Here is a 19,915-nt window from a genome sequence, read left to right as displayed (position 1 = left end):
GTGGTTCCATTTACTACAACTTTTGATATCAAGATGATGATGTCAACGATGTCAACAATCCTTAGGCTAAGGTCATAGTGGTTCCATTTACTAAAAATGTCAACGATGTACAATCCTTAGGCTAATGTCAACCATTTACTATTCGAATATTCGTATCTTTTGAAATCTATATATATTTGTCTATTTGAACTTTTTTGCCATGACAAAAAATAATATAAAATTTCAATTTCAACGATTTTTACAGCTCTCTAAATTATTCTCTAGCATTCATTCTTTTAAAAGTAAAGAAATTCTTCCAATTGTTGATTTAACAAAAGACTTTTAGAATGATGAATCTAATTTACAACTTTTAGTTAATTTTATATATAAAATTTTAATGAAATACCTAGAGTTTTTTTCCAAGAGTTAGATGGATTATATAGTGAGCTTTTGGATTTGACTTTTGAATATGGTAATAAACATGCTTTTTATTTAAAAGCAGTTTATATGAGTTTGTAGGCATAATCAAGTGCGGACACAACAATTGTGATTTTTTGTAGTATTTTTTCTTAAAAAAATTGTTTTTATTTGTTGTCTTTTTAATTGAAACGGTTGTATCTGTTCATTGTAGAGTTGTGTCTTTTCACTATATTTTATTTATATTTCTTCATCCCAACTTTTCGTTCTAATAGGTGTATCTATTTAAATAGTCATGCTTTTTGAACTCTCTTTATATTTGTCTCTTCATCACTAACTAACAAGTTCGTTGAAGCTAATTTCCATTTTATGTTGAATCTAAATAATTGAATATTAATATATATTCTATAATCTAACTAAAATTTCAGAAATGATTATAGCAATAGAGAAATTTTATACAACTTAATATAGAATTTACAATTGCGTCTATTTATCGTAACTTTTTGTTAAAAAATATTTTAATATTTAAAAATAATAATAACAATCTGAATAAATGAGAACAACAATTACGACTTTTCGTAGTACTTTTTGTAAAAAAATTCGTTTTTTTAAACTCAAACAGTTGTATTTGATCATTGTAGAATTGTATCTTTCACTCTATTTTATTCATATTTTTTCATCACAACTTTTCGTTCTAATAGGTGTATCTATTTAAATAGTCATATCTTTTGAAATCTTTATATATTTGTCTCTTCATCAATAACAAACAAATCATTGTTTGTTGAAACAAATTTTTCGTTTTATGTTGAATCTAAATAATTTGAATATTAATATCTAATATTCAATGTTATTCTATAGTCTAACTAAAATTTTAGAAATGATTATAGTAATATAGAAATTTAATAAAACTTATTAAAGGAATTTACAGTTGTGTCTATTTATCGTAACTTTTCGTTAAAAACTATTTTAATATTTAAAATTAATTTTACTTTGTTTTTAAGAGTTTTGTATTTTAATTTTAATTTTTCGTTGATACAGTTTCACTCATTATTAAATATATTTTTAATTATAGTTATTTAATAGAAAATTACATTTACTCATTACAATCATTAGTTCAATATTCTCAGTTAGAATCACTTTGTCCTAATGATTTTTTTTTTAATTATAACTCTTTACCATAATTCTTCATAAAAATATCTTATATTTATAATACTTTAAACAATATGTTTTGCAAAATTGCGTCTATTCTACATAATATTTTTTGTTATAAGTTTTCATTTTGATGGTTGTGTTTTTAGTAACAGTTATGTATTTAAACTATTCTATTACATTCAAAAAAATTCATAATGTATAATTTTAAATTTTAAATTTTTTTTTCTCTAAAATACTTCCCCCGCGACATCGCGGGGGTCTGAGCCCTAGTAAAAATAAAACATATATGCAAAAAGAATGACCAATATGATTTTGCACATGCCATATCATAAATGTAGAGGTATGTGGTGAGGAAAAGGTAACTTGCAAATCATATAATAATAAAATAAATATTTTGTTTCAGTATTTTGAGAATCTATACTATTAAAGCAGAAGTACCCATTAGACTCAAATTGGACCATGACTTTGTTTTAGTATGTTTTTCATTACAAATGATTAGAGAATCACTTAATTTAATTAAATTACCCTATAGTTTTGATTTCAATAAATGACCATTATACCCCTTAATCGCCCACTTAATTACGACCGGATCGGGACGCGGATCCTCTTTAACCCGGTAATAGAACAAAAATCTACACGTGGATCCGTTTGTAATCCGGGTTAATACTATTCAGATCGTTTATTTGGTTTGATTCAAGAATAATTATTCATACAACCAAACATATGTATTATCCCTATAAATAAGGAAACTGGTATCCGAGTATTTAATGGCTTCAGTAATATCAAATATTAACTACTACCATATTTAATCCCTATAATTATTACGAATATTAATAATAATGAGAAATCTTTAATACTTATGGATTGTGACTTTGTTGCTTCAAAAATAATCAATAGATTAAATACGAAATTGTATATATATGTAAACTTATTTGATTTACTTTTATATTGTTAGATAATTACGGAAACAACAAATCAACATTTAGTTTAGATTTTTCAATATTTCCTTCACAAAATTATAGTAATTAATTATGATTAGTATATATAGAAATAATAAAAAACGCAGAAATTATATATATGTAAAGTTGTAAACTAATTTACATAAATTGTGTACTGTATATCCCACATCGACTAAATATTTTGGAATATGGTTCATAATCACTATAATATATGACTAATATGTTTTGAGTACAAATGAGCAGGAAGTTTGATTTATCAGGTATCCAAATTTAACAGTTTAATTTGGGTCTATATTTGAGTATATTTAAACTTTTAAAAAGTAAACATATTATAATATATTTACGTTTTTAAAAAAAGTTTAAGAAATTATAAATTTTTTAATTCTTATAGAATGTTTAAATTATTATCAATAGTTGAACTCCGTCGAAAGTTTAAAATATTATAATATATTTAAGTCTATAAAATATTTAAGTATTATTAATATTTTTACTCTTAAAAATTTTAAAATATAAAAATTTTTTGAGTTAAACCCATTAAAACATGTATTTTTATCAAACTATAAATTAAATTGGGTTTTCACAAATTTGCTGAGATTTGATATATTAAATATTAACTTCTAAATAATAATCTAAATATATCTAATCTCACTATAAATACAATGATTTCCTAACTATTGACATATCTCACACTAAAATTTAACAAGCAACTTCTCCTCTTTTGACGACAAACCAAAATAAAGAAAAACTCATCCTCTTACAAAAATAATTTCAGATATTGCGGTGTGTCTATCCTCTTACAAAACTACTATATGATATTGCGGATTGTCTATTCTCTTACAAAATTACTATCCAATATTGCGGTGTATTTGTTTCCATGAAAAACTACATTCTACAAACTACTTACTCTATTAAGATTTCCAGTTTACTGTATAACCCCAAATATACAAATAAACGCTATATAAACAAAGAAAATACGTCAAAATAAAAAATTACATTACAAAAATATAAATTAAAAAAAAAGTAACTAACAAAATATTTAATCTCGTGCTGTAGCAAGGGGTATCACCTAGTTAAATATTAAAATACGGGAAGACACACACGGTCATTTGGTTGATCCGCTAACCAGTGAAGTTTTAAAGTCATTTACATTGTTTGTTAGAAAAATTGGAAATTCCACAAAAGGAAGTCATATCTTTATTACTTCACTGTTCACTCACTTCAAATTTGATGTCCTTTTCAAGTTTGGTTTGAAAATTCTGGTTTCAATTATTTTCTTTTGTATAATTAAAGCTTTAGCCTTCTCGCCTTCTGGGTCCAAGATTGCAACTGGATACATTAATTAGCAAATTGCAGCTGATGGAAGACGAGAGAAGCCACTTCATTCCAGGCTGGAAATGAATACCACAACTAAGTAAATAGTAAATACACATCAAGGTTCAAGGATATCTTTCTTTCAAAGCCACTTCAAAGGCACATATGACCAAGTAAATACATTATCAAGGTTGAAGGTTTCTTTTATTTTTTTTCTTCTTTGAATGATCCTTTCTTTCAGATGTGTAAAAGAGGCGTATTGAATCTAACATTTTAAGTGATTTGTTTAAAAATTATAAATCCTATGTAAAAGTTTAAAGAAATTCATTGTTATTGAACTAAGAATTTAAAAAATTCTACTTTATAGATTGATGTTTTTTATAAAATGGTTATAATATATTGACTTAAAAAAGGGCGTAAAATATAGCCATATAATATTTTTTTTTACAGTATTGTATAAATTATTTAGCATTATAATATTTTTTGGATTTTTCCCTTTTTATTGAAAATTAATTAAATTTGCCTCCAATTAAATATTAATTGATTGAGTTTGTTCTATAATATATACTAGGTTTTCACCCGCGGTACACCGCAGAACTAAATTATAAATTATTGTTTTTTAAATAATAATTTTTAATTTATTTAGTTTTCAAATTCCCAATTAATTAAATTTTATCTAATTAATTTATAATTTTTAAAAAAAAGTTTTTTCTTCTTCTTATGTTTTATATAGTTTATAACCTAATTACATTAAATTTGTTATTAGATAAAATATAAAATTTTAAAACACTTAGTTTTGTTTTCTTCAGTTAAACAGATGTATATGCCGCCTATATGGTATGTTAGTGTATATTTTTATGTATATACAATTTTTTTTTTTGAATATTAATGTGTTGTAGTATGTGTAATATTTTGTAGTTCATATACTAAATAATTTATAAGTTAATTTTCCAAACTATGACTACAAATCTATAGTATATGAAATAAACTAATAGTTTTAGTGTTGTATCTATAGTCCAAACTCGCCATGCTAGGTAGATCACGCAACATGTTTAGAAAATTTTAATCCGCAAAAACTTATCATACGAAACCCGTGAAAGTAAAATATATTATGTGAGGCTAAAAATCACTTTTTATCAAATGAGTTTTTCAAAAATCACTTCACTCACCTCCTTATAAAATAAGGAAATAAAATCTGTATACATTTACAATTATATTTGTTACCTTTTAAAACACTTAGTTTCTATAAAAAAAATCAAATATAATTAAAATTAATTTGTTTATTAAATTAACTATTTAATGTCAATGGCATGTCTGTAAATAAGTGTCAACTTCAGGATTTTTTTTATAAATGTCTCAAAAAATGTATCTATAAATGTATATATATTATTTTTTTGAATAACTAAGAGTTTCGGCCTAGGCCTCACATTCACTCACGCCATGAAAAGTGTATTGTACCATGTACACACACAAAAAAAATAATCTGCATACACTCTCTTTTCATGGATTTTGTTTTGTTTTTTTTGAGTGGCTTCAAAATTTGGGTCCTTAGAAATACATTATCATGTTTGCCAATATACATACACATATATATATATATATATATATATATATATATATATATATTTACAATGAACATTTCGATTAAAAAAACGATGAAATTATATCATCTACTTAAATGTGAAGATGAATGATGATGTACCACTGCAACCGTATACAAATACCATTATATATACCATTATATATATGGAAAACAATTTAAGTCCATCTCATAATTTCTACAAACAGATGTAAACGATGTTTCCGATTTCAACTCTCATCACTGAAAACACAATATTGATTAATGTCACATCTTACGCAACTCTCGTTCTCATAGCTATCTTATCGATTCTATGGTACTTCTTGAAACGCTCGCCACATCCACCTCCACCGCCTGGACCGCGAGGGCTACCTATTGTCGGAAACTTTCCCTTTCTTGACCTGAAGGTTCACAGATACTTCACAACCCTCGCTCAAAGGCACAGTCCAATCTTCAAACTCAATCTTGGTTCAAAACTAACCGTAGTGGTCAACTCTCCAGCACTAGTTTGAGTGATCTTGAAAGACCAAGACATCAATTTCTCAAACCATGCCATCCCTCTGACAGGCCGAGCCCTTACCTATGGCGGTATCGACCTTGTTTCGTTACCGTATGGAGCCGAATATGAAAATAAAGAGAGAACTTTGAGAAATTTTTACTGTTTTATTATAATCTCTTGATACATTATAGTTTTAGGGTACATTGTCTTATATAGAGGCAGAAGAAACAATCTAGAATAGGATGAGTCATTGTGACAGCTGTGGAAAGAGCTAGTCACCATCCTTATCCTGCAAGACACCAAATGGTTATAGAGCAGGGGAATTGCAGGTACAATCTTTGTCTTCACTTGAGAGTGTTGACGGGGTTTCTGTGATGGGCCTCTTCCTTGTTGGACTGTTTTGTGATCCATTTCACCTATATCACTTATATTCCCCCTCAAACTTGTGGTGGGTGAAGCACCAACACCAAGTTTGACTATTAGATCTTCAAATTCCCGTTTTGGTAAGGACTTGGTAAAAACATCGGTCAGTTGCAATTGTGCAGGTACATGCTGTGTTTCAATGTGTCACAATGCTACCTGCTCCCTGATGTAGTGAAAGTCAGTGTCGAAGTGTTTAGACACTGCAGAGAGATTGTCATGCAAGTACACTGCAGAGAGATTGTCACAACGGAGCGGAGTAGGGAACTGTTGTGGACTTGCAAGTCACGTAGAAGAAACGAAAGCCAAGTAATCTCGTGAGAAGTGGCCGTTAAAGCTCTGTATTCTGCCTCTGTTGATGAATTTGAGACTGTTCCTTGTCATCTTGTTGACCAACTTATCAGCTTAGGACTGAGAAGTATACAGAAACCAGTGGTGGAGCATCGTGTCTTCTTACATCCGGCTTGGTCACTATCACAGAATGTCGAGAGTGACAAGTTGGAGCTTCTTTTTAAATATATACCCATGTGCAGAGTTCCCTTTATGTATCTGAGTATGCGTTTGAGAAGAGCAAAGTCAAATACCGTAGGTTCATGCATCCTTTGACACACAAAGTTTACAGAAAATTGAATGTCAGGTGTGGTTATTGTAAGATACTGGAGCTTTCCTGCAAGACTTCTGAGAAGAGTTCAGGACTCTGCTTGTACATGTTTTGTGGTAGTGGAGTTGGCATAGGATTGCAGTTAGTCATTGCAGCTTGATGAAGAATGTCTGATGCATAAGCTGTCTGGTGAAGAAAAAGACCTAAAGAACACTTTTGGATTTGAATACCAAGAAAATTGCTTGGTGCTCCCAGATCTTTCATTGAGAATCGCTTGTTGAGGGAGATGAGCAGATCATCTAAGAGTGTTTGATCATTCCCTGTAAGAAGCATATCATCAAAATACATTAGTAGCACCAGATATTTACCATTTTTATGATAGGTGAATAAAGAAGGGTCTGATTTGTTGCAGGTGAACCCAAACCTGATTAAATATTTGCTAAAAGTGTCAAACCAGGCTCTCAGAGCTTGCTTATGTCCGTAGAGTGCTTTCGTAAGACGACAGACATGAGATGGTCTTTGTGTATCAACAAAACCAGGTGGTTGCAGCATGTAAACTGGTTATAGCAATTCTCCATGAAGAAAAGCATTTGATACATCGAGTTGTTTAATCATCCAGTCTTTAGCTGTGGCAACATCAAGAACCATTCGTATAGTTGCAGTGAGTACAACCGGACTGAATGTTTCAAGGTAATCCAATCCTTCTTCTTGATCAAAACCTTTCGCCACAAGACGTGCTTTAAGCTTATCAACTGATCCGTCCGGTTTTAGTTTGGTTTTGAACACCCACTTGCACCCTAAAATGTTTATTTCTTCTGTAGGCTCAACCAAATCCCATGTATGCAACATATGAATAGTACTGATCTCATCATGAGCTGCATCGTTCCAACCAGGATGTGCCAGAGCAGCTGTAATGTTTTCGGTTCTTTTGGTTTGTGAATGCCGTCTTTTGCTCTTGTTGTCATAGGGTGAGTGTTATTTTCGTTTTTTTGGTCCTCTTGTTGCTCTTGTTGCTCTTCTTGGTGTTCTCCCGCTGATGCAGAGTTCTCGATCTCAATTTCTGTTGAGTTTTCCTCCTCACTAATTTCATGATCATCTCCTTGTTGGACTGTCTCATGTGGTACAAGAACTTGTTGGACTGTTTTGTGAGGGATATGACCTTGTGGAGATGATGATTGTGCTTCATTAGAGCTTGCAGTTGGAGGAACTGAAGCTTCTTGCCAAGCTTGCAGAAGAGGAGTCTGATATACAGGAATTAGAGACTTGTACTGTTGTGTAAATGGAAAGCAGCTTTCATCAAACACTACATGTCTTGATATGTAGACTTTACCCATTGGAGGATATAGGCAGCGGTATCCTTTATACTGTGTATGGTACCCCAGGAATACACATTGCAGAGACTTCAGATCGAACTTGTGATTGGCCATGGGTCTGAAACACGGATAGCAGGCAGATCCAAACACTCTCAACATGTTGTAGTTCGGTTTTTGATTAAAAAGTAGCTCATAGAGACTGCAATTGTTTAATGTGACAGAGGGAAGCAGATTAGAGATGAAACTTGCTGTAAAGAAGGCTTCTACCCAGTGATGAAGAAGAGTACGGCTGTGAAACATCATTGAAAGGCCAAGCTCCACCAGATGCCTATGTTTCCTTTTAGCAATCCCATTTTGCTGAGAAGTGTAAGGACATGAGATTCTGTGAATAATTCCATGTTCTGATAAGTGTTGTTTAAAAAGATTGCTTGTAAACTCTCCTCCCCCATCACTCTGAAAAACCTTGACCTTAGTCTTGAACTGATTCTCAACCATTTTCTGAAAAACTTTGAAGATTGCAATAAACTCTGATTTTGCTTTCATTTGATAGAACCAAGTAAACCTTGAGAAATCATCCACACAAACAGCATAATACTTAAATCCTTGGTTTGATACAACTGGTGATGGTCCCCAAAGATCACAATGTATTCGATCTAGGGGACATAAAACTCTAGAATCAGAAGAAAAAAATTGAAGCCTACTATTCTTCCCCATCTGGCAAGGCTCACAAATGGAGGTGGTGCTGCTCTTATTTGTAATGATATCCTTGCTGGTTTTAAGTTGTTGGAGAACTTGTGAATTTGAATGCCCAAGTCTGTGATGCCATGTATCTTCAGAGGCTGTGCACTGACGGTTAGAGAACAGAGCTACAAATTCTTGATTCCCCAACATATACAACCCACTACTTCGAGGACCCTTTGCTACCACCTTCTGGGTAGGTATATCAACAACGCAAACTTTATAAGATTCAAACCACACACCACAAGGCAGGTCATCACACAGTTTAGACACAGAGATAATAGACTTTTGCATGTCCGGACAGACAAGAACCTCATTTAATGAAAGCTTACCTGAAGTGGAAGCAATGGTGGTAGAGCCAACGTGAATTATAGGAAGAAAGGTTTCGTCTCCAACCTGAACTGTGTCATTCCCCGTGTAAGTTGTTGTAGTCTGCAGGTTTGTAGCAGAGGAGGTGACATGAGCCATAGCTCCAGAGTCAGTGACCCAGTCATTGCCATCAGAGATTTGTAGAAAGGAGAGCACTTGAGCTACATCAGGACGTTGATAATTTTCATCGAAACGGTTCCAGCAGTCAGTCGCAACATGTCCTGTTCGACCACAAATCTGACAGATTGGTCTTTCTCCAGTTGCTTGAGGATTGGTTTGATGTTGATAAAATCCTCTGCCTCGTGAGGAGTAATCACCATGTCCTCTGTTTTGACCTGAAGACCTTCCTCTACCACGATAACCTCCTCTCGACTGATTCCCATATCCGTTTTGTTGAGCATGAAAGGCAAGATGTGGAGTAACCGAGTCAAGAACACTGTAGGACCGAAGCTGAAGCTTGGTGTCAAAGCTTTCGACTTCAGAGACTACATCACCGAAGCTTGGTGGAGAGATCTTGCTCAGAGAGCTTTGAATGACAGTCGTGATTGGGTCATAATCACGACCCAACCCATTCAAGAACCAGAATATTTTCAGGGACTCATCAATGGGTTTTCCAATAGAACTCAAGGCATCACAAATGGCTATAAACTCACGACAGTACACAGCAAATGACAAATCTTTCTTTTCTAAAACCCATAGACTACGGCGAAGAGTAAATTTCGTAGCAATGCTACGCTTATTGAAGTTCTAGAGGTAGTGATGTTATGAACATACCTGAGGACTTCTTCAGAGAGAGTACCAAATAGCCACGACCGAATGAGTTGATCTGTGCAAAACCAGGCTTCATATTGTGGGTTTGGGATCTCCGCACCGTTTGTTATTGAGATGGTTCGAGGTGGAGCTGTGACGACACCATTCACAAAACCTATGAGCTTTTGACATGACAATAGTGACTCAAGCTGAGTTTTCCAAAGGAGATAGTTGGTATTATTGAGCTTAATAGTGACGGTATTGGTGACATCTATATTGTCAGGAAAGGGATACACAGTAGCCATTGATGGACCTGTTAAGGTTTACAATAGCTCTGATACCATGAAAAAAAGGGAGAACTTTGAGAAAACTTTATTGTTTTATTATAATCTCTTGATACATTATAGTCTTAGGGTACATTGTCTTATATAGAGGTAGAAGGAACAATCTAGAATAGGATGAGTCATTGTGACAGCTGTGGAGAGAGCTAGTCACCATCCTTATCCTGCAAGACACCAAATTGGTTATAGAGCAGGGGAATTGCAGGTACAGTCTTTGTCTTCACTTGAGAGTGTTTACTGGGTTTCTGTGATGGGCCTCTTCCTTGTTGGACTGTTTGGCGATCCATTTGACCTATATCACTTATAGAATATAGAATGCTTAGAAAAGTTTTTATGTTGTCAAGCTTCTTAACCGTAAAACCTTGGATTCTTTTTACGAGCTTCGACGCAAATATTTTTGGGAAAGAACGAGGTATTTGTACAAGAAAGGTCAAGAAGAATCACCGGTGAAACTCGGAGACCAGATCTTTTTGGCGATGATGAATCTCACAACGAATATGTTATGGGGATGTTCAGTGAAAGTAGAGGAAATGGAGAGTGTTGGAACACAGTTTAAAGAAGTCATTTCTGAAATAATTAGGCTCTTAGGAGTGCCTAATGTTTCTGATTTTTTCCCGTTGCTAGCTAGATTCGATCTTCAAGGTCTTGTGAAAAAGATGCACCTGTGTACTTGAGAGGTCGGTGCGATAATTGAAAGAGCCATCGAGCAGATGCAACGACAGAGAAGTAGGAGCGGTGATGATGGTGAATGTAAAGACTTTTTGCAACATTTGATGAAGTTGAATGAGAAAGAAGCTGACTCGGAGGTTCCCTTTACACTAGAACATGTCAAAGCCGTACTCATCATAGTGAATGGTTTCAGTTTTCATAGTTTAATTTATACACTTTGGAGGATAACATATTCTTGCACACTATGTAGACTAGTCTTAAGATCTTCCGATAAAAAACAATAAGATGTTTATTTTTTCATGAGAACTGACTTAACATGTGATTACTTGTGAAGAATATAGTAGTTGGTGGTTCAGATACAACAACCAACACGATAGAGTTTGCAATGGCCGAGCTAATACGCAACCCGGAGTTAATGAAGAAAGCGCAACAAGAGCTAGAAAAAGTTGTATGCAAAGACAACATAGTTGAAGAATCACACATCACTACACTTCCTTACATATATAGGAGCCATTATGAAAGAAACACTTTATCCAACCATTCCTTTGCTAGTCCCTCATCGTCCAACTGAAACCGTTGTTGTGGGTAGCTACACTATCCCTAAAAATGCTCAGACATTCATCAACGTTTGGTCTATTCATAGAGACCCAAATGTGTGGGATAACCCAACTGAGTTTCGTCCTGAGAGGTTTATTGATAACAACACTTGTGATTTCAAAGGAACAGATTATAGGTTTCTTCCATTTGGATCTAGAAGGAGAATGTGCGCTGGTACAGCACTTGCTGAGAGGATGGTTTTGTACACTCTCGCGACGCTATTGCATTCATTCGATTGGAAGATTCCCAAAGGTCACATGTTGGATTTAGAAGAGAGGTTTGGCATTGTCTTGAAGCTCAAGAACCCACCTGTTGCCCTGCCCGTTCCTAGGTTGTCTAATTCGAATCTTTATCTATTTAAAATTTTATAGAAATGGTAAAAGATTGTAATAAAAACCGCAACCGTTGTTTTGGGGTGAATGTACTATGCATTTATTTTTATTATTTGTTATCTAGAAACCAAAATAACCGAGACAGAGTAGTACACTGAAAAGAAAAGAAATATGAAATAAAACACACAGGAACATTTACCCAGATTCAACTCTCACTTGATCATGGAGCCAAGAAGTCCTTCCAAGTGTGAGGTAAGACTGAAATCTTCCATCTCTTGTAACACTCTTTGCAATAGTTACAGCCACCTTATTTGCAGTAAATGCAACTTGAAACTATACATTTTTAAGTTTAAAATTTATTTTTGTCCTGAAAATAAACATCATTTTCCATAGACAATAAAATTTTGAACTAGGACCACTTCTTTTACTTTTTTTTTGAACAATTATATAAAATTAACTCAACTAGATTTTAACCCGCGGTACACCGCGTGTATATAATTTTTATTATTATTTATATTTCTATTTTATTTATTCTTTAAATATTGGATGTTTTCCAAATAGAAGAATAACTAATTTTTTCGACCGTTTTTGCGGCTAAAATTTTACATTAGTTTTTTAACCCGCAATATACTTCATGACCATTTGCTAGTTATATTTAGTTTGTTTTACTTAGTGATTGAGATTCTATTTTGATTTTTAATTATTATAACAAAAAAATAAAGGATCTAAATACATAGTAAGTCATTTATACGCTATGACTAAGTCACATTTTTCCTAATAAATTAATTATTTTACACAAATTAGTTAAATCAACTTAATTTTTATATGTCAAATATTCTAATATTAATAGTGTTGACAAATAATAAAATGGGGAATTAACCCGTGTTAGCACAAATTTAATATTATTTTATTAATTCTAACATGTCCTCTTTATAACTCATCTACTATATAACCATATTATATACTATTTTAAAATATTTTAATTTTACTTATTCGTAATATTTTAAAATTTTATTAAGTTTATATATATTAATTATAATATTTAAATAAATGTGAATCGAAGTTTTTCTTACGTTAAAAATCAAAACTCACACGTTTTGGAAAACAAAATAAGAATCAAATTGTTGTTTTCTTTGTTTGCAAAAGATTCAGAGATATAATATCTTCAATACAAAATAGAAGGTGAGTTAAATATATCACAGTTTCTGTTTTCATATTGATTCTGCTGTATTTTTTAGTTTGTATGGTATGTAAAATATTTAGGAAACAAAATCTGAAGTAATGCTATTTTTAGAAATGTTTTAGGGATTAACTTTGTAAATAAGTTTTTAAATAAGTACAAATAAAAGGGTGGAACCAAAATGTAGTTCAAAAATGTATGTATAGATTGAGCCAATAGTGGAGAATGTTGTTTACATAAGTGATATAGTGCGCTATGGTTAGAATTTTTGCACCTAACTTATCTGCTAAAAGTTATTTAGTATTCCTTTTGACTCGTTTGTCTGTTTTTGTCTGTCTTTTGTGTTTTTTCTTTTTCCCGCGTCTTTAATCTTGTACAGGTTTGAAGGAGTTATGCGGGAATTAGACATTTTTGGGCTTATTTGGGTTGAGAACGAAAAAGGAAGGAACCGGGCATTGGACCGATCAATCCAAAAATTCTGCACTGACGCATTCGTCTGACTCCTTGATGCCAATGTCCGATGTGCCTATGCGGGTGGACCGATTGTCAACGTGTTTGTCACAAAGTCCATCAGCGAGTCCGTCAAGAAGTAGTTCAGCTACTCCTGCAACAGGTGTGATGTCTGCAACATTTGTGAATTGAGCAATGTATTTCTAGCCAACAGAAGTTGATGTCATAATGAATTGTGAACTCAATGAATTTATTTGGTAATAGGATTTTGGTTAAGAGGTTGCAAATAAAAGTTGTATCAAACTAATAGCCAAGTTTAGCAATTAATGCCTTGAAAGAGGGCTTGTCTATTCTTGTATTCATGTTCTATGAAATACTCTATGTCTCAATGTTTTTTATCTTATAAGTTAAATCGTTTTATTTTTTGCATTTTTTATTTAGTCAAAAACAAACAAAGTTTTGTCTATATTAACTGTTTAGGAGTCTCGCAATTCTTTAGAATATCTTTGGTCGTTGTGGATTGACCCCAAGTATACTACCTTGCGGTTAAGTGTATCGGATAATTACTCGAACAATCACTTTGCACCAATCAGTATCGATGTATTTTCCGCACAAAACCCTGGAGTCCCTTGTTACTTTTTATGTGGTTTTAGCTTATTCTAGTCTATATAATCCTTTGTGTGCTTGTTTTGGTCTTCGTGGAGTTGATCCCTAAGTACTACTGTGTGTGTAACTATGCACTTGCGGTTTTATAATGGGTAAAACTTTTTAACTTGTTACTATAACCTCTCAACTAGCTTTCGATCTTATATGAGAACACAATATAGAGCAAAGAAATAACATAAGAAAGAGATGAGATAACTATGAAGATGAAGCAAAGGAATGATGTAGAACTTAAACGAGGAGCACACACAAGGTGTAATGAGTTCATGAGGCCTCCAATGTGGAGACCATACATCTCGCACGAGGCACATACCCTTCATAGAATCCACTAAAACACACTTAGCAGGGTGTATTGAAACCACAATTTTAGAAGATTTTATGGGATTTAGGAAATTAAGATTTTTGCTAGATTTTAGGGAAGTTTATATAAGTGATGTTAAAATTCTTTTAAATCCCACCTAAAATCATGAGATTTAGATTTCTGTATTTTTAACTAAACAAATCCTCTCAAATCCTCCAAAATCCCTAAAACTTATTAAAATCCAAATACACAATCTGTTTTGTGTAACAGTGGATTTTAAAATAGATTTTTAAATCATCAATTTAATAACAGTGGATTTTAATGGACTTTTTAAAATCAATGATTGAATAACATAGGATTTGTAAATTTTATAAAAATCACTTAAAATGTCAATTTTAATACACTTAAATGTTTTCATCTTTATCTCTCACCTTTTTTTCCCCCTCTTTGTTTCCCGCTACTCTCGCACAATTCTATATATAGATACTACAAAAACAATGAAAGTTTCTAAAATACTTTATTACCAAACAAAAATATATCTTGTCTTTAATGATTAGAACTAATAGGCCTCAGGGCATCTTTAAAGGGGCAACTATTTTTGGTGTTCTTAGACTAAATATATTATGAAAATAATGTAAGATCAGTAGTTAAGATCTTTTGTTAAAAAATTAGTTATTGGGAGAACATGTTTAAGATCATAAGATTTAATAATATAATAATATTAAACAAATCAAGAACATTTACAAGTATCTGCATTTTGCAAACTTAGCTTCATAATCAAAATGTTGTTGAGAAGCATAGTTGAGGTTTGTTTAACAAAATTTCGTTCAGGTTCAGTAATATTTGAATGTAAAAAATGCAGTTAAAAGAAAACCTTTACTTATATAATGGTTTTGTGGAACCAACTCCCTATACTCGTGAAGATTATTACTCTTCCTTGGATCTCTTCCTCGCCTCTGCCTCCAAGAGCTCCAGATCTTTGTTGAACTTGCAGATGCGGTAGATGCACCTGTCAATGAACAGAATATATGCCAGTGTAAGAAAGCTAAACTGCAGACCAAAAACTAACTGCGAACCAGAATCAATCAAGTTGTGAGAAAGCTTCACCAAGAACCAATTGCCAAAAGAGTCACAAGAACATTGTAAAACTCAAATTGATCAAGTTGTAAAAGAGGATAAGCAATTACCACCGTGCGAAAGAAGTAGCTAACAGTGTTCTCAAGACCTCTTTTTGCAGCATGATGTTCGATGATCTTTGAATGCGTAAGAGGAACTCTTTCAAGTGCAGTACATGCTAGTCTCATTAGCGGCATTGTGAATGGTCTGATCCCTTCTGTTAGCTACACATGATCATCGTGCAGTCATTGCACAAGCATAAGTAGAATCTCAATAGAAACTGAGCAGAGAAGGGCAAGTCTAGTGCTTTACATCTCACTTCCACTAATCTAATTTTCAACCTATTAATCACTTCACAGTACTACGCCGAGAATCCGATCAAACATTAGAGACTCTTAAAAAACAACAGTATATTCAACCTATCGATCACATTAGCACTCAAAATAGCGAAACATAGACATGGATCAAACATCACGAACTCTAAAGAACACATTCGATTTGATTGATGTTCATGGATACAAACAAGAAACAACATCAAATTCTCAGCTTTATGTTGAATAGACAATCAAACAGATCCAAATTACAGGAAATTTTAGCTAAACATCATCAAAATCAGAGCTTCAGAACACTATCAAATTTGCCACTCAACGAGCAAACCCAATCACAGTCAGAAGCAAACCAGATCGAATTTCGTGAATTCGAGAACAAACCTGATACTCCCAACAATGGCCCTAGCTCGAAAATATCGAAGAAAATGAAATGATAGTGATCTCTCGTTTGCCAAAAAAAATTTTCCAATAACAATCGGCCACGTCACACAAGAACAACCCAAAAAACAGTTTTACAATAAGATCAATAAAACTAATCTAAACCCACTTTTTCATTTTTTCTAATTTAAATAAGCCCAAGAACATACTAAGTGTTATGCCAATAAAGATGGCCTCATGCNCTACACATGATCATCGTGCAGTCATTGCACAAGCATAAGTAGAATCTCAATAGAAACTGAGCAGAGAAGGGCAAGTCTAGTGCTTTACATCTCACTTCCACTAATCTAATTTTCAACCTATTAATCACTTCACAGTACTACGCCGAGAATCCGATCAAACATTAGAGACTCTTAAAAAACAACAGTATATTCAACCTATCGATCACATTAGCACTCAAAATAGCGAAACATAGACATGGATCAAACATCACGAACTCTAAAGAACACATTCGATTTGATTGATGTTCATGGATACAAACAAGAAACAACATCAAATTCTCAGCTTTATGTTGAATAGACAATCAAACAGATCCAAATTACAGGAAATTTTAGCTAAACATCATCAAAATCAGAGCTTCAGAACACTATCAAATTTGCCACTCAACGAGCAAACCCAATCACAGTCAGAAGCAAACCAGATCGAATTTCGTGAATTCGAGAACAAACCTGATACTCCCAACAATGGCCCTAGCTCGAAAATATCGAAGAAAATGAAATGATAGTGATCTCTCGTTTGCCAAAAAAAATTTTCCAATAACAATCGGCCACGTCACACAAGAACAACCCAAAAAACAGTTTTACAATAAGATCAATAAAACTAATCTAAACCCACTTTTTCATTTTTTCTAATTTAAATAAGCCCAAGAACATACTAAGTGTTATGCCAATAAAGATGGCCTCATGCGCCTCAGAGTAACCCTCTTTCCCAGAGAGCAGCTTTCATTGTTTTCAGTGATTCTTCCATATCATCACAAATGGTGTGAGGATCCGGTATTATGGTAGGATCAACCGTTATCGTGATTGTCATTTCCCCCGCATAACTTGTGTAAATTATGAACAATGCCTATCAAACACACATAAAACAAGACAATTAATTAAAAAGAAAAGCTTATACCGTTTAAACTAAATTACACAACAACACAAAAAGACGTACATATTGATGTCCATAAGAAATCGACGAAATATAAGTGATAGGATGGCCATGGAAACTGATTTCTTCCGTAGGCCCCATAACGTTTGAAACACATGCCATTGTGTTCACCGCGTGTAGATTGTATAATGATGATACTACCTATAAGACGAGAGATTTATGATACTACCCATAAATATAAATGCAAACAAATCTCAATTTATTTTACCTTAGCTCCAAACACTTTTAGGCCTATTTTGATAAGATAAATACGCTAGAGCTGCGTGATAAGAATGCTTTTTTCGAGCCAGCATAGCTTTGGATTTTTTCAAATGAACCAATGGATCGGTTTCTAAACGAATTGATAACGGTAAAACAATAAAGCTAAAGTAGTTCCCCCATCTGCATTTTGAATCCTTGACCATCATTTCTGCCAAAGGCTTTATGAAGAAAATATATATATATATATATCAATATGTGCAATTATTAATCGTTGTAATTTAATCACTAGAACTCTTAATAATACATCATCTATACTGGATTTAATGTTTACCATATTGTCGGTTCATATAGCTAGAAAGAGCAGCTTGTGTAATTCCGAGTAGAACATCGTTGATCGTCTAATAACAGCATATGCAATATATAGAAAGCACAGATATCCATTAGAAAGTTGTTACGTAAGAGAAATCCTCTCAAATGAGGTCTGAACATAAATCACGTACCATGTTCATAGCATTCTTGATAAGTTCTGTATCCTTCAAAAAAAACATTGTCGCAAAAAGCAAGAACATATCTACGACTGTATTCCATATCAGTCTCAATGTAGAACCAATGGTGAATGTTACCCATAAGAACCAGTCATTTTTTTCAAGTCTATGCGTATGCGACACAGTGCTTCCCCGTTTCACTGAAGGAATAACATTAGGCAACATGTCTCGATTTGATGTTTTGTGGGTACATGCGAGCACGAGGGAAAAGAAGGACATTCTGTAGGAAATATATTTGAATGAATATTATGTAACGTGTTTACGGCATATATATAGTATATACAGAAAACCCTAGGAGAACTTAATTACACTTAGACCCTCATACTATACTACTCTGACACGTCCCCTCAAGATGGAGGTAGTGGACGAACTCCAATCTTGCTATTGAGATTTTGAAAACGTGGTCTTGGTAGAGGTTTGGTGAGAGTGTCGGCTAACTGATCATGTGTGTGAATGTGAGCAACACGAAGAGCACCATCTTGGATGTGACCACGAACAAAGTGATAATCAAGGGCTATATGCTTCATGCGTGAGTGGAATATGGGGTTCGCACATAAGTACGTAGCTCCCATGTTGTCGCAGTATATGGTTGGCGGTGACCGGAGTGTGATACCCATCTCAGTGAGGAGATTACAGACCCACCGAAGTTCTGAGGCCGTGTTTGCTACGCCGTGGTATTCGGCTTCAGTGGAAAAACGAGCTATACCTTTTTGCTTCTTCGAGGACCAGGAGATAGGATTACCACCAAGATAGAGAATGTAGCCATTTGTAGAGAGATAATCGTGGCGATCACCGGCCCAATCTGCATCGGAAAAGGCATGGAGAGTGAGAGGTGTACCAGCCTGGAGGAAGATCCCATGTGACGATGTTCCAGCGAGATAACGGAGTATACGCTTCACAGCTTGCCAGTGCAGATCAGTTGGGCTGTGCATGAATTGTGAGAGGCAATTGACCGCATAGGCGATATCAGGACGGGTGAAAGACAAGTACTGGAGCATACCAAGAACCTTGCGATATTCAGTAGCATTCACCAACGGCGTTCCGGAAGTGAGTGTCAGTTGTGGTGAGGGAGCCATTGGTGTTGAAACGGGCTTTGCAGCGAGCATCTTCGTTTTGGTGAGGAGATCAATGGTGTACTTACGTTGCATTAGGTGTAGTCCTGCAGGCGTACGAATGGCCTCAATGCCTAAAACGTAGCTTAGGTGGTCTAGGTCTTTGAGGGAGAATCTGGTGGCGAGCAAGTTGATGATGCTCGACACGAGTGCAGTACTACTACCGGTGATGAGGATGTCATCGACGTATACAAGCATGTAAGTGATGTGTCGACCTTCCCAATGAATAAAGAGTGAAGTGTCCGCAAGGGAGTTCTTGAAGCCAATGGAGAGAAGGTAGTGACGGAGTTCGGTGTACCAGGCGCGTGGTGCCTGTTTAAGGCCATAGAGAGCTTTGTTGAGGCGACAGACATGGTGTGGTCGATCCGGATCAACAAAGCCTGGGGGTTGAGCAACATAGAC

At 34.0% G+C, this 19,915-nt stretch overlaps 1 pseudogene; it reads left to right on the top strand.

The window, feature by feature from the left end:
• The window catches only part of LOC104760439, a 71,862-nt pseudogene that overhangs the window by 38,100 nt on the left and 13,847 nt on the right, over positions 1–19,915 (top strand).

Source organism: Camelina sativa, chromosome 18 (genome assembly GCF_000633955.1).
Source record: "Camelina sativa cultivar DH55 chromosome 18, Cs, whole genome shotgun sequence".
Taxonomy (NCBI): Eukaryota; Viridiplantae; Streptophyta; class Magnoliopsida; order Brassicales; family Brassicaceae; genus Camelina; species Camelina sativa.
This window is presented reverse-complemented; position numbering and strand designations above follow the sequence as displayed.